This window comes from Diachasmimorpha longicaudata, chromosome 4, assembly GCF_034640455.1.
Source record: "Diachasmimorpha longicaudata isolate KC_UGA_2023 chromosome 4, iyDiaLong2, whole genome shotgun sequence".
NCBI classification, from domain to species: Eukaryota; Metazoa; Arthropoda; class Insecta; order Hymenoptera; family Braconidae; genus Diachasmimorpha; species Diachasmimorpha longicaudata.
This window is the reverse complement of record NC_087228.1, coordinates 5,190,846-5,211,572: the sequence shown is the minus strand read 5'-3', so window position 1 is coordinate 5,211,572 and position 20,727 is coordinate 5,190,846. Positions and strand designations below refer to the sequence as shown.

Below are 20,727 nucleotides of genomic sequence, written 5' to 3'. Positions count from 1 at the left end.
ATGAAATAAATTAAAGGTTATTGTTTTTATTCCTGTTGTAGGCCCACTATTTCAGAATATTTAAAATAAGGTCCCCATCTGTTGGGACCCTCACTCCTGTCTACCATTTTTCCATTTCCAAAATCCCTTCAAATCATTTCACGACATTGCAATCATAATAAAAATACTCATCAGCACATATCCACAATCTTGTGTCGCATTTACGTCGATATCCCGTCAACCCCTCGGACCCCTAATTTGGGACTTCTCCCAATACTCCTAGACAACCTTCTCCTTATGCTGATAGGGCCAACCCATCGAGGTCATGCTCACCCAATCACCCACTTTGGGCCCTTCTCCTTCCCTCGTCTTTCCACCCCCATTTTCCAATATTTTGCACCCCAACGACTCTCCTTGCAAAAATATCCAGTCAGATTTAATGGAACATTCAGGAAACCATACCGCAGTACATTTTTGTTATAAATATTCGAAGATATCCGACTTGAAATTTTATTTTCAATCATAATCTTACATTTCCTTTAAATAATACGAAGAAGAAACGTCGGCACTCGGCGGTTCCCTCCAGAAGATGAAAACTGTACTGAAGCCAACATAAGTTTATCTTTTGAGAAAAAGAGTAGCGAACGCCGGTTTGTATGTAAAATTGATGGGGTCGGGGTAAGTTTTCTGGGCAAAATTCGTCCCCTATTGAATGAATCCTCTGATCCTTCTTTCTCAGAGAATATTGTTTATGTTTATACGGAGTCCCGGATGACCTTGACGCCCTCCGTCGCCCTACGTCAATTCGTGTTTGTAACCGTCATTTGAAATATAGAATTAAACGCAATAATAATAAAGTCAGTCCAAATTGGTGGTCAATAAACTTCCGGTTATTTGAATTATAATGAAGGGTAAAAATAAGAGTGAGGGGAGGGGAGAGAGGAAATTGAGGGTAAAAAAAATGGAAAAATAATGTCCCGTGCCAAGAAGCCCGGGAGATCCCGGAGATGATCCCCTCGATAACCTCTCAGTCGGCGACGACGTTCGGAGGTTCATTTTGCACAAGATTACCGTGTGTGCGCTCCTCGTTGTTAGTCCATCGCGGTTACGAACGCCGGCCACGGTGGTCTACCCCTAACCCAGGTGGTTACCGTGGTATACGGACAACTAATTAACTCACTGGCGACCAAATAGCATTTTTAACTGCGTTCAGTTTGAAATTAATAAAGACGGGATACAACGGGGGTCTGAAACTTTTCCAATTATGTGAAGAATTTTTTGGAAGTTTTAAGTCATTAGTGAGAGGTTGAGATCAGAAATAAAGGGGGTGAATTTTTATTATGCGAGTCTCTGTCAATGTCTGGAGTGGTGGAAAATCCACAGGAAAATTTGGGAATTTTCCAGGGGAGTAAAATATTTGCTCTTCGGATTTGGTTCAAATTTTTATGGCAAATAATTCAAAAAAACGAACTGCACAATGTTCACGTCTGCGTGAATTTGAAATAAAAATTTATGAAATTTTGGTAACTTTTCACGGTTTTGACTGGATTGTCAAGAATTAGAATTTGTAAAACATGAACGTCTCCATGAATTTTCAAATAATAATTGTCCGAGGTAGAAGCTGCCTCATTGCATACAGCAAAAAAATTAAATTCGTTATTGGTAATTACCGGATTGGAAAATGGAGAATTAAATCGATGCTATCAACTTTGACAGTGACAGTGAGGTAAAAAAATCCTCGTCAAAAACCTTAGTTTTCCTTCCACAATATTTTTCATCTTACAAAACCTTTGTTTGTCGCTCTTTTTTTATTACCATTGATTTTTCAAAAGAATTCCGGGCAAACTACCCAACAAAACTCGTTCTTGACGCATTTTTCACAACAATTTACTGTTGTTTTATTACATATCTGTAATATAAAAAATTAAAAATTCCTGCTCCAATCAACTGAATAAAAAAATGCTTCAAAAAGAAAAGATCTGACCCCGATGTATGAACCTCATTCTCCCTCTCAAGTGACCCCCTCGGGCCCCACCCCCGTCTCCCCAAAAATTCTAATAAACTCAAACGTCATTTTTCAAATTTCACCACCAACGACATTGGAAGATTTATACGAACCATTGGAATCCCACTTACATATTTTTTTTCATCATTCCACAAAGCACCGCGAAAGTGTCCCTGCGGGAGCGCATACTCCAGGGAAAGGAAAAAAAAGGCGAACGAGAGAAGGCTCGTTTCTATGGTAACAAGGGATTTCAGTTCCACTTCTAACATACGTTTCAGCCTCGATATCGCGGGAATATTAAGAAATAGCTCGATGGTATTCCCGTATTTGTGGACATAAATGAGCCATTCGTCTAGTCACTGTTCACCAACAACGTGAATGAACCACTGTCTATGCATGGCACGATGTTCACCACACCACCGAGGTTTCCACGGTGCCCATAAATAATATCCTGTCTCGTTCTCCCTCACCCCCTTTCATCGGCTCTTCTCTCCCCCTTTTTCGTACTTTTTTTTTCCCTGACCACGCTCGCCTTTCGTTTCTCACTTCGGCCTTTTCCACTGCCGGGATATTTATTACTGAGGCGTGATTCCGTGGAAGACGCTACTCTAGGAAAATTGTACTTCCGGGATAAATCTTTGTTCTGGATCGATACACGAAAAACACATCGAAAAGATTTTTAAACTCTTTTTTTTTTCGGTTTTACGTTGCATTTTGCGTTGTCGTTCGTCGTTGTCGGGGTACATTTTGATGCGGCATGACGAGTCAATTTGTCAGGCAACGAATTCAGACTTATTTTCATTTTTTTTGCTATTTTTTTTTAGGGTTCCGTGATTAACCGCAACCGCAAGACTCCCACAGTGAGGCAGAGGAACAAGGGTCAGGAAGCAGTTATTTTACGACGATAGTCACTGTCGTGACAGTGGATGGACAGGAAATGTTATTTGGGTATGTTTGGGGTAATTAAAGGGGGAAGATCGATAATGGGGGGGGCGGATTAGTCATGTGAGTACACGCAGATGAATATGCAATAAAAATTACGTATCTGCCCGTATTTAATTCCGGAATGACATCCAAGGGAGAAAATATTAGAAATGAGTTATTAGAAATAATACCTCTGTAAGAAATTTAAACTATTTTCTTTCTTTATTATTTAACATCGGCTCGGAACTAACTAGATTTACAAGGGGAAACAACACCCTGGACCTTTTAGTCACATGCTTTCAAAGAGTCCTATTTACTCCACTTTGTCTACATACTTAAAATCAAACCTAAACACCATACCTCACCCGTCTCAGAATTCCAACCCATAAAAATGTTTTTCAATTTGAAGTATAAACACTCAGAAGAGAATGAGATTGATTTTTGCTTTCTATTTATTTATTCCCTGAAAAATCCGACAGAAGAATTTTACGAAACTGTTACGGAATTTTTTTCTCACCGTTTCGTAATTTTTGTTTGAATTTTCATTGAACAATTGCAATGCCGTGACGATAATTTTTTCCGTCACTTTTGTAAACGAATTTTTACTGAATAGTCTCCGTGTGGCTCTCATGTAATCAATTTTATTTTTTAAATTGTCTTTCATTCAAATTTTTTCATTTTTCAGTTATTTATTTTGGAGCTCTTCAGCCTCATGTTCGTTTCCACAAATGGGGAGCGACTTATCTCAAATACAGTCCTCTAATAAAATATGAAAATATTATTTTCATCGTGCCCCGGTCCCCTCCAATTATACCCACAACTAAAACATTATCGAACAATCACCAATTTTTCTAATGATCATAATTTATCTCTACCACTCGGAGAATCAGTCCAACAATTTCCGCATTTCAATTCCAATTTTTATTAAATTCCCGTCGAATTCTCCTCTCAATACCACGAAACCCCCCGCCAACTAGACCCCCCCCCCGCCCCTACATCTTAAATCCTCGCAAAAATCATTAAACATCAGCCGATAAATAAAAAAAACGGAAAAAACTAAATGACGGGGGTTGTATATGATTGTCGTCTCTCACACCCCGACGTGTTTGTTTCTTGTTGCTGTATCCCAACGCTCGTCGTACTGGCGACAAAAATAACGTATGATTGAGTGAACGCCGCGAGGGATTTACCATCGTTCAAGAGGACAGAAAAAAAAAAGAAGGTGGAGAATAGCGAGCTGGCAAGATCGAGGGAAAACGACGATAGAGGGATGGAAGACATTTAGCTGGTGGATACACCCTGCAGTGCCTCGCGGGAAACGAAACATCGCTGTCAAACGTTTTTACCAACAACTTATTTATTTTTATTTTCTCTCCTACCCCAACTTACCTACCCCCTCACCTACTCGCTCCATAGCACCCTCGCCAACTCTAATTTATTTTCGAATTTGCCGCTGGACAAACGTTTGTGTTTGGACGAAAAAAAAAGGAAAATAATACAGCGAGTCTCTTTTACTTTTCCATTTGAACCAAACGAAATCATCGATAATCGGAGTTCGATCAAGTAGACGTAACCTCTGACCCTCCGCCAACTTCCTCCACCCACTTGCCTCCCTTACATCTCTCAACCGGTGGAAAAGGAGGGGGGATAGGTTTATCCGACGTTTCCGACGATATCGTATTGATCGATGTATATTGGGGGTTATCCCGAGTAAAATTATTAGTAATGCGGTTGCGAATGAAATAACCTAGTTCTTTAGATTATCGTACGAAGAAAACGCACAGTAAAAACGAATATTTCAATTTTACTGAGAAAACAAAAATATTTAGTATTGAGAGTGCTTGAAATGTGTGGACAAAAATAAATCGTCTGTCTATAGCTGTTTTCAGTCCATCTCAGTATGTTATAGTTTTTATAGTTTTTCTCCGAACAGTAGCGAAATGATTAGAATGGTTTTAATAAATAGAACCAGGGAAGAAACAGAAGGGAATCAATGAACAAGGGCCTCTTGTCAAATGGGTCTAGAGTGTGAAATCTTTGACATCATACGAGAATGATTTACCTTCTGCATGCGATAATAAATAACTAAAGTTGATAGTTAAATCGTTTTTATATTATTGAGACAATCCCCATCCATAATCCAATATTTAGCAATTTTTTGGTTCAATTATCATTACGATTATTTTATTTGTACTTTATTATTTTTTCACGTGTTACTCGTTATTTTTTATCGACTGGTCATGGTCATTCCTATAGAGGACCAATTACACATCGATTATGCCAATTTAATTGATGTTGAATGGAGAAATAAATTGGTGAATTTTTATTAAATCAACGTTAACTCCAAGCCTGAGAAAAATTATCATGATTCCTAGGGAAATTTCTTTATCGGATTAGGAAAACTTCTCTATCGGCCTCGTAAAAATTCAAAGTGTAATGAGCGACGAGGAGATGGACGCCGGAGGGCTGATGCAACAAGTGCCATGGCGGAATCCAACGTCGGCAATAGTCGGAGGTACTCGGCGCTCATCGTTAGCCAATCGCAATGAATCAACGACAAATAGCTCTGCGAGGCAGTAAAAAAATGGAGGAGAGGACAATAAAATCATCTGATCTAGACAGAAATGTTTTAAAGACTTCTGTCAATTTTTCATTTATTCCCCTCACTTCCAAATTTGAATATTTAAACTTTTCCCCTTTCCAATAAATAAAAATCCAAATAACCTTGCAGGACACCTGACATGTAATTTCCTCATTCCTCGTACTTTCCCACCCCAAAATTCACTATTCAAAGGTACCACCCACCCCCGCAAACCCAGCAAAAGTAGAAAAGACCTAAGAAAAATACGATGGCCATTCGATATTTCGTTCGATATAATATAAATACGTTCCGACATACCGTGTATCGGGTGGGACAGTATATATCGATGAGACGAACGGATATGATGCAGTCTAGCAATGGTTCACTGATACAGGTATACGTTAGACTCTTCAATGGATTCTGCACTGGACGGCTTCACTGCGATAAGATATACCCAGTTGAAATTTGTTCTCGGGGTAAATCAAACTCAATAATTCCATTTCTATGTTTTCCTTTCTTTTTTCAACCTCCCCTCCACTCCGACCCCACCCACCTCCTCTGCACCCTTTCAACTCCATCCAGAAGAAGAATAAATAACAGTATCAAAAGCATTTTTCTGGTGGATGAGATAAAAAAAAAATGTGAGTCCCATGTCTCGAAACAGCAATCAATAAAGACGAAGTTACGAGTGTGTGCCGTTCGTCGGATTCCTTCAATCAAATTGGGAACATCAAAGCACTGGGAATGGTGTGTTGTGAGGGTGGATCGTATGGAGAGGGACGAAGGAGTTGGAGGCGTTCAGAAAAACGAGGGATTGTGAGTGGAAATATAGGGGTGTGAGGAGGGCAGACGTCGGAAGAGAAAGAAAACTGGCATTCCATTGGGTGGGGGTTGGGATGGGGGTGGAGAGGGTTGGAGACTGGGAATTAGCCTCTATCTACGGGGATGCTTCAACCCTCCGAGACAAAGAGCAAGGTACACACGACGCCTTCTTTTGCACTGAATCGGCTCCTCCGTCATCTCACGGAATAAGTCGCCTTCTTTCAGTGTTACCCTCGGTCTCTTGGCGAGGGTTAAGTCAGGCGAATCAACCATTTTCGAACAAAAGCTAATTAACGTTTTCCCTTTGATAAGTTCAAAGGATGTGGGGTTTGTACAGAGGGGACAGAAAGAATATTTGGCGGAATTGTGATTGCGAATTTTGGGGCTTTTTGGGATTGTGATAATTTTATTTATTTATTGGTTTTGCGTTGTTTGGGGGTCGGAGACGATGATGGAGTCGTTGGTGATCTGGTCATTCGCCAGAATGAGGTTGACGAGGTATTTATTTTGGGGGGATTGTTAATGATAATGACGGATATGTAGGTGAAACGATTTTTAATGAGAGGAAAAAGTTTTGGGAAGAAGGAATTTATTTAACATTAATTTTATCATTAAGAGAATGTTACTGATTTATGGAGGATCTAGGAATTAAATGTAACGAGTCGGTTATGAATCAGATGAAGAATTAAACATTTTTCATTTGCGACTCAAAAAAGTTCAAAGTTTGTTCAATAAATTTTTTCATTTATTCAATGAAATTCGAATTATTTTATAGTCGTTGAAATTCCAAATTTTGAAGGTACTAAACCGTCTAAATTATCAAGAATAGTGGGGCAGAATCGAAAAGGAGGAGCTGACGTGGGGAGAGATCTATTTTATTTCTTATCCTATTGTTAGTATAAAATGATTACGTGGAATATCTCGGAATTGACTGACTCGAATTCGTTTTTTTAATATGAAAATTTTAGTCTCGACGTTCTCTATCATAATCAATTAAATAAAAAAGGGAAAAATGGTAGAAACAAACAGGTAAAGATTTTTCAATCAAATAGTCAGATGTTCTTGTTCATTTTCCTATTCCTACTCAGATCTATATTACACATTCTTAATAAATATAAATTAATAGGAAAAAACATATTGTAAATACCATTCTCCATCAATTTATTGATAACACAAAACAGATCCCCAGATCCAGATTTCAATAACTCATTTAGAGTCGCACAACTGATGTCCCCAGTTTGTTTTCGCCAATACTCCAATCACCAAATCCATTTCCACGATCCCATATTTGACATTAGTTCGTAATTACAAAAACAGCCATTTATGGTTATCTATCTCGAACCAATATTTGATATAAATTCAAGATTTCTTTTTTCCCTTCTTCATCGCTGTAAAAATGTCTAGATCATTCATAAGATTACACCAACAGCTGCGAAGTAATTAGAATGAGAAATACCTCGGTCTGTTTGATCCCAAAGTGTATTTCGACGTCTCTCAACTGCATTACCACAATAAAGCCTCATATCTTCATCCACGAATGTGGAAAAATCACCAGTAATAATATACCAACTCTACCCACTCTCCTATCAGGTTTTTGCGTGAGTTATGTGGTGCGTAACACGTCATGACTTATTTATTTTCACTCGAAGCGAAAATAACATGTAAATACATCGAATTACCTATTTATAATACGCCACATTGCTTCCATATTTCGTACTCTACCCCATATATTTTCTACAATGAATCGACCAACATTATTCAGACTCAGTACGGAAGCGGAAGTATCTCGACATTGATGAGTTCATTTCGAATTTTACAGTCGACTCAGTCGTCACATTTAGGTGCCTTTATGAGGGAACTTTCACAGTGATCGTATGGGAAGAGAAGGAGATGCATGGGGGGGTAGATATATTCTTCAAACGATGATAATGCCCTTCCGAAAGTCCCAAAATGATGGACCACGCCGACCTATCAGGAGAAAATACCACAGATCTGGCATCAACATAGAGTCTTATGCCACGAGTTTTTCGAAAATGGAATAAAAATTCAAATTCCTCGAGAATAGAGTCGACTGTATTCCAGGAATTGATCCCTGTAATTTTATAATAATAATAATTGAAAATATATGGGATAGTCCGGACCTTTCGGTCGATCAGAGGGACCTGAAGGGCAACGTTGGAGCTTAGGGTACGCGCGCTGCAGAGGGCGCTGCGTGCGCGGGAGATTCGAACTCGAAAAACTGATCTTGATGTTATTTATGTTATCAAACATTGTTGTTCCATGTTGTTCTATTCTTATTACTTCTAAATAATTCACAACACACCGACAACTTAACCTCTTTAGATTCGCGTTGTTGTTTATTTAAACTCAGTTTACGCACCCAAATACAAAAATCTAATTGTGACGACGACCAACCTGAAACCTGACTACGATCGGATCAATTTCCGATCCCATCTCAGGCTGTCCAACCCAAACATCCCCCCGGGTTACTCCCACCCTAATTGATCATCATACCACCCCAATATCCCAAAACATCTCGAACATTAGCGAGCGTTAGAGTTAAGATTTGACGGTCAGACAATGGCCCCATAGTTCTACCCAAGTCGCCCCGAAGGGTGAGTTGAAGTCCTTCGGAATGAAGGAGTGGAAACACTACCCCGACTTTGCGCATGCGCATTAATCCACAAACGCCGGGGAGTAAAGTGCGCGGCATAAGCATCTCAGTGGATATGGCCCCCTCGGCACCGGAGAATGAGAGAAAAGCAGTGGAGGGGGAGTGGGGGATGTAAATGCCCCTGTGATGTATCGGATCGATGCTCCAGCATCCAGACATTTCCGCCTACTACGCAACCTAAAAACGTCCACCAAACTCCATTCAACGACACCAACCTCTTCCCCCCCTCCCCCAACCCCCACCCTGGCTATTTCACACTCACCCCCATACGAGGTTTCTCTCTCATTTTACTTGAACCATCAAATTCACATTTCCCAGTCCTTCGGGTTGATAACAAAGGGGTGACAGGAGCTGAGGCAACAGGGGGACAAAAGTTTTGGTGATGACGAGAGTTCGGTTAAGACGCTTGGAAAATTCAATTGGAAAGGGCGGTGGGGGTGAGGCCGTATGCCACGCAATTACTTCCAATAACTCGTTGGAAGGATAACATTTACGGTTGGAGAAAAAGGAGTGCCAAGAATTGTTAAGGAAACTTTGAATTGTTGGCGATGGTCGCTTTTTCCTTTTTTTCGTAGGTCTGGGTCTTGGATACAAGGAAAACTAGGAGACAGAGATGGAGACGATGCGAAATAGGGGCTGTTCTGCACTATTTTGGTCAGCGTACACGACTGTATGCAGTCTTCCTCACTTACTACTCCGCTTTTTTTTTTTTTTTTTTTTTTTTTTTCATCTCACCCGCCGATGCTTGGACGAACTTTTTAGATAGATACATTTTCCGCTTACTACCACCTTGGAAAAGCTCTGGCTACTGGAGGGACAAAGTTACTCGCAGTATTGCGAACAAGACGGCTGGAGGGAGCCAGGCGGCTCACTCACTTTGCCGTTGGCGTTTGGAGTAAACTTTTACGTGGGGGTGAAAAAAAAAAGAAGAAGCTGTGAGGCCGGAGCCTACTGGTGAGGTGCTACCGCAAGAGACAGTACTGCCAAGTGATGCTAGAGTGGAAGACCAAGCGTGTTCTATTAATGTACACGTGCGGTTATTTTACGTTTATTTTTTCTTGTGACTTTTTTTCCAGGTTCACGTCTTCCTGGTGGAGCGAGGAGAGGAGACGGCGGGACTGGTTCATCGAAGTAGTGGAAGTGCCTCTTGAGAGGGACTTTCATGGACAGATCGACGGGAAATGATTCGGGCAAGGGGGGAGGGCAGATTTTATTAATATTTTATGGGAGTCGTTTGTTGGAATGATTGATAACAATGAAAATGTAATTGCTGGTCGTAAAGACTGTGATTAACGGGGCTCATTTCATTAAGAAAATCTGTGTGACGCCGTTGGGAGAAGAACCGGAGCGGAAAGTTAATAGACAATTTGCTGTTTATAATTTTTTTAGTCATCAAAATTTAGGAGCGTTAATCGCACTGCATATGAATATGAGGTAAATCATTAAAAAAAATTTTCCCAGCACCAAAACGTCTCATTAACAGACTAATCCCAGAATTAATCCTCGAATTAAACAACGTCGCAATAAACGAACATTTGATTATAGTTATTTCTGATAATACTCATCTGTACCCCATTGTAGTGGCCCCAGCCGTCACGTCCCTAGGATTTTTCTAATTATCGAACCCTCCCCCAACCCCCTCAGCTCCGAAAAACAGCATAGGGGCTTCCCTACTTATGCACGAGCACGCTCAACGTAAAAACCCTCATCGTAGCTCGTCACGCGATATCTCATCACCCCCACACCGGGGGTGTCCACGTAAATTGCTGCAGCCGAACACCCTCTTGCCCCCCCCCCTTCCCTCCCCCTCGCCACCCCAACAGACACGCCAAACCATTTAACATGCAATTCATGAAAAAAGAAAAACTTGTGAAGAATTTTCACGTGACTAGCCTTCGATTTCTCTCATTAATTTCCTCCTGGGAATAATCGATTATCGAAGAATGACGAATTTAATGATTATCCAGACTCACGTTTGGGAAATGAAACAGATGAAAATGATTCAGAACCCTCGTCTAATCCCTGTTTGTTTTTCTACTCCATCGATAACTCTGATCAAAGACAGAGAAAAAAGGGAAATTCACTGAGAGGAAAGTGAAATAATTACATTCCAAGGTCATCCAGGAGCAAATTGTTTGGACAAATGTTTTTTCTTAGTTTCTTGGGGAGGTTATTGGGTAGAGATGTAAACCGTCTAATGAAGCAACGGGTCTCGTCTTATCTCACCCCCCTCTCAAAGCATCGCATTCATCCTAAACGGATTTAGCCTCATTAACCCACCCCCCGGTCTGTGCTCGGTGTCCTCTTTTGTTCACAGCGGGTTTGCTGGGATTTTCTTTCATCGGTTCTGACAACATACTGTGCATCGTTGCTATGGCAACACCGAGAATGCATTGATGAAGCTGTTCTTTCATTGTGAAAATATTTTTCTTTTGAGTAATTGAGAGAAAAATCTGCGAGTGAGTGGATTTTCGGTGCAGATGTTGGAGCCGGTGCGAATGGGTCTAGAATATTTTGTTTTGGGTCTTAATATTTTGTGAACGACGATTGATATATTATATATATATATATTATATATGATATATTATTTATTAGATTGAGATGACCGATAGGGCATCGCCCAAAAAGAAATTTCGGCTTTGAATGTGCAACCCTTAAACGACTCGGGTTGAACCCTACCGGGTGTCCAGACCCGTTATAACTACCCCCTCCACTACCTCTAAATGATTTTTAATAATTATCGCGAGCTGGGGACAATGAATTAGAATATTGTTCTGAGTTATACTGCATAAATAGCCTGTGCGACTTTCAATGGCACTTTTTTCGTATTTTCCGGGTCGATTGTTAAGAACATACGGTTATAGCGACGGTCCCATATTCACATTCTCACGATTTCCTATTATCAAATTGCCAGAATTAACTCGGGGCATTGGCAACACTGACCAACCGAAAAAAAAAATAAATTTTTGTAGAAAATGCGCAAAAAAAAGTGTGGTGTAGTGTTTTGCCCTAAAAATTTTGGAAAAATAAACAGAAATAAAAAAAAACGCTAAACAAACGTTTTAGATGATAAAAGAAAAATAGTTGAAGGAAAACCAAAGTTCTCGGCGCGGATTCTAAAATGGTAAATTAAATTGATGCTATGGAGTTCGACAGAGACAGTGGCGTGAGAAAATTCACCCTTATATTATAATAGAATTAAAATTTGATTTTCTTATTAAAAAAAAATATTTTCTATTCTCCTCTCCCTTGGATTTTTATCACTATTTTTTTTCTTACTCTAGAACGCGCTTCATACGTTAGTATAATAAACAACTACTGAAACAAAAAAAATGGCGAAAGTTCTCCAACAATTTCTCGAATTTTAACTGCCCCAATAAACTTCAAGAAATGATCTTCTCCTCTGATTGGAGAAAAGAAAGCGGAAATCCACCAATGGCTGACGGCGAACGGTCAGGGGTGGACGGGTATTTTAAATTGAAAAAAGGGGTGAGGAGGGTTGCCAGACGCATGCGTTGAGGGGTGTATGCAAAGCGAGGGTTCCTCTGAATACAAACCTAACAAACCATCGACCAATCCCCCACAAGGAACTTTAAAATTGACTCACGGTTTACGTCCCTCTTGGGGCCAACCACAATCGAGGGTGGAACCTTAAAAAATGACGCATCTCCACCACCAATCACGCAGCAGGTAGCTAGGGTGAGATTCTTGATTGAGCTTTTTCCCCCTTTTGCACTGTCCACAAGTATACTGACGTCAAAAATGTATTGTGATATCTCCGGTTATAAATCTTGAACCCCCCAAAAAAAGTTGATTTTTTGTAAGTTCCCCGCTGATTCGAACTCACATAATACAAAATTGGGCAAGAAATAATTTTTCGATGTCTTTTCCTGACGGGAGGTCCTTTGCGGAGCGATCCTCTGAGCGCAAATAGCATCGGGATAATAAAATTCCGGGAAAATAAAATGGCTGATGGAGATCGCTCCGGAATCTTGCGAAAAATCATGGAAAGGTCTTCGGGAGATCCCTCATAAGCGTTGAGAAGTGGCCGACAGTCGGCCGAGGATGGGCCAACACTTGTTCAACCATCGGCCTACCGTCGGCGACCCATCATCTCCTACCGGGACTGATGAATTAAAAAGATTCTTCGGAAGATTCTCAGAAGACAATTTGTTAGTTAAAAAAAATTTTCGATAAGAATTTTTATAAAATAATTCGTAAATTAAATTCCAGAGCATCTTCTGAATGAAATATTAGTCTTCTGAAAATCTTTCAAAGAATTGTTTTGAGCCACCGGGGGATTTTCCAAAAATCTTTCGATGATTCCTCTGGAGATTTCAGAAAGCTCTTCAGTGGACGAAAATTTTTCTACGCAAGAAAATAAGTTCAGGTCTTATTAGGGTCCGAAAGTAGTAAGGGAACAGTTTCTTGTAAACAGTGGATAAACTGATCACACGAGGGGAATTTTTTTGGCAAAAATGGCCCTTTCGTTTAGTAATGTATTCAGAAAAAAATCAAATCAAATCGTTTTTCCGGCTGAACCCTATAGTCCTGATAAGGATAAAATGCTCTAATGACTTTCTATGCCACAGCATAAAAATGACCTCTAGATTGTCGTCAACAGTATGAATTCCATTGCCCGGGGAGCTTTTGCTATTAAATCCCTGAAAGAAATAACCAAAATATCGATGGAACTTATTGCATATATTGGAAGGGTTGAGCAACGATTTTCTTTCAACAAAAATGAAGGAGAAAGACAGTAAATAAAGGGAGTAGTTTTAACCTTCCATTCCCCTCCTGGTTGACCGGCGTGTGCTGCAAGCAAGGCAGGCATCCATTTCTTCTTCCTTTTAATCTTACTTTCCTACAAACGGGCAGCCAGGCGTTAATTCGACGGCATTGATTGCCACACGAATCTCTAATCCCCAATCCCCATTTCTTCATCGACCTCCCATGATGGTTTTTTTAGTTCTCCTTGCAAACTCTCTATATTCTGAATAGGAAACATGAAGAGAGAAAAAAAATCAAATGAAGTATATTTTGTGCTTGATTCTGGTACATTCGATTATTAATGATAAAATCGATCGGGAATTGATTTTCCCACTATTTTATTCTACTATGAATAGCTCAAGTAATACAAAAACATGTGCAACACACTTCATAAATGGCGGAAATATTTCGAATAAAATATCAGTAAAAAGGTTTACCGTAGAGGAATATCAGAAATGACTCCGTGTTCCATAATTTAAACTATTCAGTAGATTTGTTGTCTTTTTTATTAGTTCACTCTGTGTCGATTAATTTTACCTTTGGCATCTCCAAAATAATTGTTAGGGACTATTCAACCAAATTCGCTGATCCATCAAATAAACTAAAGAGTAACGATGTTATTATGGAATGGAGACATTCAAAACAATATCAGGGGCGTACGACGCAATGAGGGGTCAGGATCCCGTTGGTCATCAGGGACTCACATACAGTACAGCCATCTTGCGCTAGTTTTTCAAACATTGATAAGGGACCTGCGAGAAAATAATTTTTTTCTCAGTACTGTCATCGAAAATCGAATATACTAGAATCAACTAAAAATATACTCCACCAAAATGGGCCCAGAAATTTTTGAAAATATAACAATATTATAACAAGTTATACAAGTTATGATAATTATTCTTTGTATACTGTTGACAAATTAAACTTTTAGGGTTTTAAAATCCAACTAATTAAAAAAACATGAACAAAAATATACTTGAATTAAACATAAAAAATACTTCTTTCAAGTATATTTTTTTCTGTGTTCGCCTATATATTAATATATTTTTTCGCTTTCAATGCTCACTGTACCTATGTGAATTTCTGTGAATGTGAATGGCAAAGGGTCGATGCAAACGATCGAGATAAATGGTGGCCGAGGTGGTGGAACGAAGGGATGTAGTCCTCGGGCGTCATGGGGGAGATGGAAAAGGGCAGGAGTTGAGTATATGGGAAAAGAGGAGGGAAGGGGGGGTCAATCTATAATAGAGCCTGGCTATCTCGCCTCACGACTAGCGCGAATGTTGGGAAATCGTAAGGATGAACGAAAAAAAAACGGAGGATTGGATAAGGAGAAATAAAAAAGGGCCTTGTACTCAGGAGGAGATTATGGGGGTCGAAATCGGAGGAATGATGGACCACACTTATGACGTAATATTCATGAAGATAATTTATGAGTTGACGACGAAAAAAGAGAACTATTCGAATGGCACGTGCCAATGATCGAAGGGGAATGGAATTTCAAAAAATTATTTTTATCTCTGAAAACCAGGAGGACGATGTGGGAGTCGCGATAAAAAAGAAATTTAATATCCTGAATCTGCCAAATTTATTTAAGTTTTTAGATTAGAATTGTTGATGGAAACGAGCATTTATTGAAAATATTTATAAATATTTATATTTATTATACTATGAGGTCATTATTTCTTGGAGAGGCTGTCTGTGTAGTCTCACGACGAAAACTCTAATGAATGTTTATTAAATAATATAAACAAATCTCTACTCTGCTCTGGAAATGTGAACACATCTTAGTAAAATATAATTCAATTGCTCTTACTTAAACGTCTATTAATTTATGAACCTGGCTTCCAATTAAAACTAATGGCATCTAACAAGATATATTTCATAAAATCAACGATATTTTTCTCTTAATGTAACCATGAGAGATGAAAAATATTTTATTTTGCAATAAATTTCTTCCACCTCCCGAAAATCATAAAGCGAAATCCATAATATTCATTTCCTCCATTTCCCAAATCAAAATACCTCTATTTGATTCATAACTCTCATGTTCTACCATCCAGCCTTGATATTATTCCACCCGATTTAACCCAGTTGTCATTGATTGGTAATTCAATGCAATAGTCAGAAATTGTTCTCCCAAAAAAAGGGACAAAAAATAAATGTTCAGGGGGTGAGAAATGTGTCCATAATGTCAATGCGTCATGTCTGAATTTCTGAATTACGAACCATTGACTCGTCTGAAATACCAAAATCGGTAAGAATTCTTCATCATCAACTTTGAAGAAATTATTGGCCGGTAACTATGCAATTGTATAGTTTTTCCATTACCATGTTAACATAGTAATGAAACCCCTCCAATATAGTAAACGATAAACAATACATCAAAGAATTATAAAACTGGCTGAACCACTACTTCCCATAAATATCGTAATCATTATGCTGTGTTTAATAGTTACCACTATATCGACTATAGTGACGGGTCCATTGTGAGTATAGTATCATTTACTATACCCACAATGGTAAATCGTTCCATAGTAATCCATGATTACTACACCAAATAGTGTTCTAACTATAGTCGCATAGTATTAATTAGAGCAATGTAATTTCTCTTTCTCCACATGACAAAAAAGACCCCGAAGATCAATCAAAAAAAACATTTATCATATTTTTATAATAAAACCACCTATAGTACACTAATCCATCCCCACTATTGTTTAACAGAATCTCCTGTCACTATTATTCAATTTTCAAAATATTTTGTGATTCAACAATAACAATAACGAAGAAAAAACCGCCAAAGGACTTCCTTGGATATCCTTAATTTCATTAAAGCTATCAGTGTCACAGTCATCCCCTCTCACCCCCCCCCCCCATTTCCCACTCCGCTAAATGGGGTCGTTGGCACTGGGATAAATGGTAAACTCTTCCACCTGTTGACGTGTGCACAGACATTGCAGGTATAACACGTGTGAATCGTGAAATAAGTCAGGTGAGTAGTGGAATTAACCTTTAGGGTTCCCCTTCTATGCTAATCACTGGGGTCGACCAGTGGTTTTCGAAGGGGTGATCATATCACCTGGCATTTTAAACACAATCTAAATAATACTCATATCATTCAAACTCAACGTCAGGATAAACACAAGGGAAAACAAATCATTTATCCTCGTAAACAGTTGTTATTTTTTTTTCTTTTCACAAATAAATTATTTTTACTCCTCTTCTACTTCAGTAGAGTAATTTCCGTTATTACTCTTATACTTCCCTCGGTTTTTCCCATCCTCAAGTTTTCAACAGAATCCATAATAACTGAGATATAAAGAAAAAGGGGAGAGTTGAGGGAAAAAAAAAGCCAGTAAAACAGAAACAAACAATACAAAAATTATGTTCACGAGAGTTTTGTAAACCCAATTCAAGATCCTCCAAGTTTTACCAATCTTTCGCGTATCGTTTTTCATTTCAAAGTTTTTGGCACTTATTCAACGCAGATTATGAGCTCTCAAAGAATACAACGGGGCCCTGTGAGCGTTCATTTCAGTGTGAAAAATATGATAGTGAAGTTTAATTAAGGAGAGGAGATTGGATGGTCAATAATACCAAGTGGAGGCATTTAGGCCTATCTGCAGTGTACAGATGATGGGGTGGACCAGAGTGTTGAGGAAGGGTCTGGAGGCCGTCCACTAAAACCACTTCGTGACTCAGGAACGTGGTTTCTTTCAATTAAACTGTCCTATTGCTGCCCCCTCCTCCCAAACCCACCCCCCGCCCCTTCCAAAAAATCGAGACATAATAAGTTTTATCAGCAACTGGCAGAAGACCCTATTCTTCTTATATTTTTTTTTTCCCTTCTTTTGGAACGAGTTTTCGTGATAACGTCATGTCAATGCGAAATGAGTCTAATAAAATCCGAGTTTTATCCTCGGTTATCATCGTTCTTTCACGAGTTTTGCTTTAAAATAAATGAGCGACGTTAAAGTTCCCGGGGATGTCATATCCACTCGTAAAAAATCAATTTATGGAATGAAGGAGTTTGCGGAATTTTACTGACAATGCTTGGCTCATTTTTTTTTTCCTTCTGTCCCTGTTTACTATTATTATTTTCTTTTTTTTCGTCGTCATAGAGCAAGAGCCACTAGCAGGACATATTGTTTCTCTCGGCTGTTCTCTCATAGGCGAAGGGAACATAGAATGTTATAGACGCATGACAGGAGGAAGTTACGAGGGACAGTGTCACACTGGACGCTCGTAATGTCAACTGGCATCCAACCGTCTTCCTCGTATGTGTGTGAAAATACCCCACCAGTGGGGAGGGCTCATCTTTTTTTTTCGAGGGTGGTTTGCTTCACTCTTTGCGACGAAATTACTTATAATATCTCGCGGGGTGGACACGCCCTGTCGTGCAATCTCGTGCAATGAAGGGTTTATTATCTATGAGGGGTATTCAAGGAATTTTTTTGAAAGATAGTGCAATCTGTTTATGAGAAGAAGCTTGAAGGTTATGGTTTTTGAGCGAGTCTGGGGAACCCCTGAGGGGGGTTCCGGTCTTGGAAAAATCAAGATCTGCGAGCAAGTTGGAGATTCCTTCGCTACGGTGGCACCACTTCTTCCAAAGGGCCGGTATCGCACCCATGGGGAACCTCCGGGAGGTAGTCCATGACGTACGCCCAGATATGTGGGACCTCACAGCAGTGAAAACGGTCCTCCAATGGTCCATTTCCCTGATCCACGAAGGATGTGTTATTATCAAAAATAGCTAATGGGAGTCAGGAGTTACGAGAGGTGCCATTTTGAATGGTTTGGTTTCCATGATTATAATAACACCCCTGAATCCCCGTAACGGAAGACACAAAATTCGGTATATTTGTAACATGTTTTAGAGAAATTGTGACTCTTGGGGGTGGAGAGTCATCTTGAACTGTTGAGGCACCGTAAGGTCCCAATTCGTGAACCTCAGGAGGTGTTGAAGGGTGGAATTTTCGAAGTCTCTTTCACTTTCTGGCCTTTTGAGTTCTACACCTTTATTACAGTACAGAAACAGAGAATACCATGTCCGCTAAGTGGTCAGAAATTATAAATTCACTTCATTCTGTCGAAAAAAATATCAGCATTTAATCAACTTAACAGCTTTGAGATATGTCCAGGTAAATCATTCTAGGCGACGATGTTGAGAGTGCGAATTCAAACTAATTAAGAATGACAATTCTCCTAAACTGATTTGTCAATAAAAATGTAATTTAGCTGTCAGTGTATATTTACATCACGTGGAGCGTACAAGATACCGAAGTGAATAAAAATTCCAAACAACAGTGAACAATCTCCAGAAAGCGTAACAAAATTGCTGCCACATCCCACAGTCACCCTGGGGTGAATCACGAGGGGTGAAACTTACCGATTCCAGTCAAACTCAACCAAGTCGTGCTGTATAAACCGGTCAACTAATTTCGACCGACTGTCCCGTGAAATTACCGGGGTCGAGGCCTCGTAATGAGGGGGTAAGATGCCAGAGGGTAAGAAATTCATTATCCAGTTAATCACCGCTCCCCACGGTTCCCTTTCCATCGCAGCACAAATGGCCCTGAAAAAAAATCAACGAAATATCCCTTTGTTAAATAATCCTCTCATTTATTTATGTGTTTTTTATGCCTCTAATTACAGAATTAATGAGCATTCTAACATATCTCGGCTGGATAACGGGGCGCTGACGGCTGCAGTCACAAAGTGATGAAGAAAGAAAGGAGGAAGAAGAGAGGAGCTCGATCAGACGGATCGTTACAACGTACAAGAAAGAACAATACGTCCTTCTTGAAACGACACAAATTGCTATTACAGAGGTTGAGGTCTGCAGACCACCTGTCAATCCCTGAATATTCTCCATCATGTAAATAAATTCTGTCTAAAGGTCAGTCAACTCCACTTCATTCGACAATTGTTGTAGCAGCAATCCGACACGATACATATATATTATATATTATATACTATATATTATATAATATATATTATGTATTATCTAGTATGTAGGAAATACATATCTCTCATTATTTAATTATACGACACGATCTTTATTCAGTTTTTAACATATGCGTTTTAGTGAAAGACTCGATATAATTCTAACTGGGTTGATAATCCGATGTGGTTTACTCGAGAGACCGTTCGAGAGTGCCTCTAGCCCTCGCTTCGTCCAGGGTGAGAGATGAGGCCCTTTTGTCTATTGGGTTGTTTAGGTCATAAACGGCCGAAGTGTTTGCCATATTCCCCGGTTTGTTTGGGTCGCTTGTTCGAGCTAATGTCAAGATATTCCCCATAATTATATATTATATATTAGGTACATTCTTTGATATGCATAGCGCAGCTACGTGCATACAATATTTAGACCACCTGATTTGAACCTGCCGGTCTAAAATTCAAATTAATGTTCCATTTTATTCAGATATTTATTAATGTCCGACAATCATCCCCAACAGTTCAAGTTATACCCTTCATCAAGTTTTGAGGGAAATTTTGATTTCGTCGTCGTGATTTTGCGCTGCGACTGTATTTTTCAGTTTGTTGTTTCCGTCAAGAAAAAGAACAGCTGGCGCCCTTTTCAGAATTTCTTCCGTTTTCGGATCGTCAAGGGCAAAGAGCGAGATAACTGGCAGATTTTCATCCCCGTCAAAATTACCGACCTCACAATTTGTACGAATTCAAAGTCTACGAATCACCTGTCAATTCGTGTATTTTTATCCTGCAAATAAATCCCATATAGCGGTCAGTCAACTCCCATTTGATACATTTGATAATTATTAAAGCAATAATCCTCATTTTTTCACTCCTCGATATTGAGTCACGATTTAATGTGTTATGAGATCGTTCGAGTCTAGTAGCATTTAAAAATAATGACTGGAAAAACTCAACTGAACAAACATTTATCCTGATGTAATTCCGGGAATTCGAGAGGACGGGATTCCCGCGCGTATCGACAGGCCTCGGCAA

At 39.4% G+C, this 20,727-nt stretch overlaps 1 long non-coding RNA gene across 5 annotated transcripts in view; it reads right to left on the bottom strand.

Annotated features, from left to right (window-relative positions):
- LOC135161113 (uncharacterized) overlaps positions 1-20,727 on the bottom strand; it is a 66,987-nt gene that overhangs the window by 21,844 nt on the left and 24,416 nt on the right. For 4 of the 5 annotated variants that reach the window (XR_010298701.1, XR_010298704.1, XR_010298703.1 and 1 more), the window contains one exon: positions 19,145-19,330. The exons of the other annotated variant lie outside the window; for it this stretch is intronic. This is a non-coding gene — a long non-coding RNA (uncharacterized LOC135161113). The remainder of the gene's footprint in view (positions 1-19,144; positions 19,331-20,727) is intronic. 5 annotated transcript variants of the gene reach the window in all.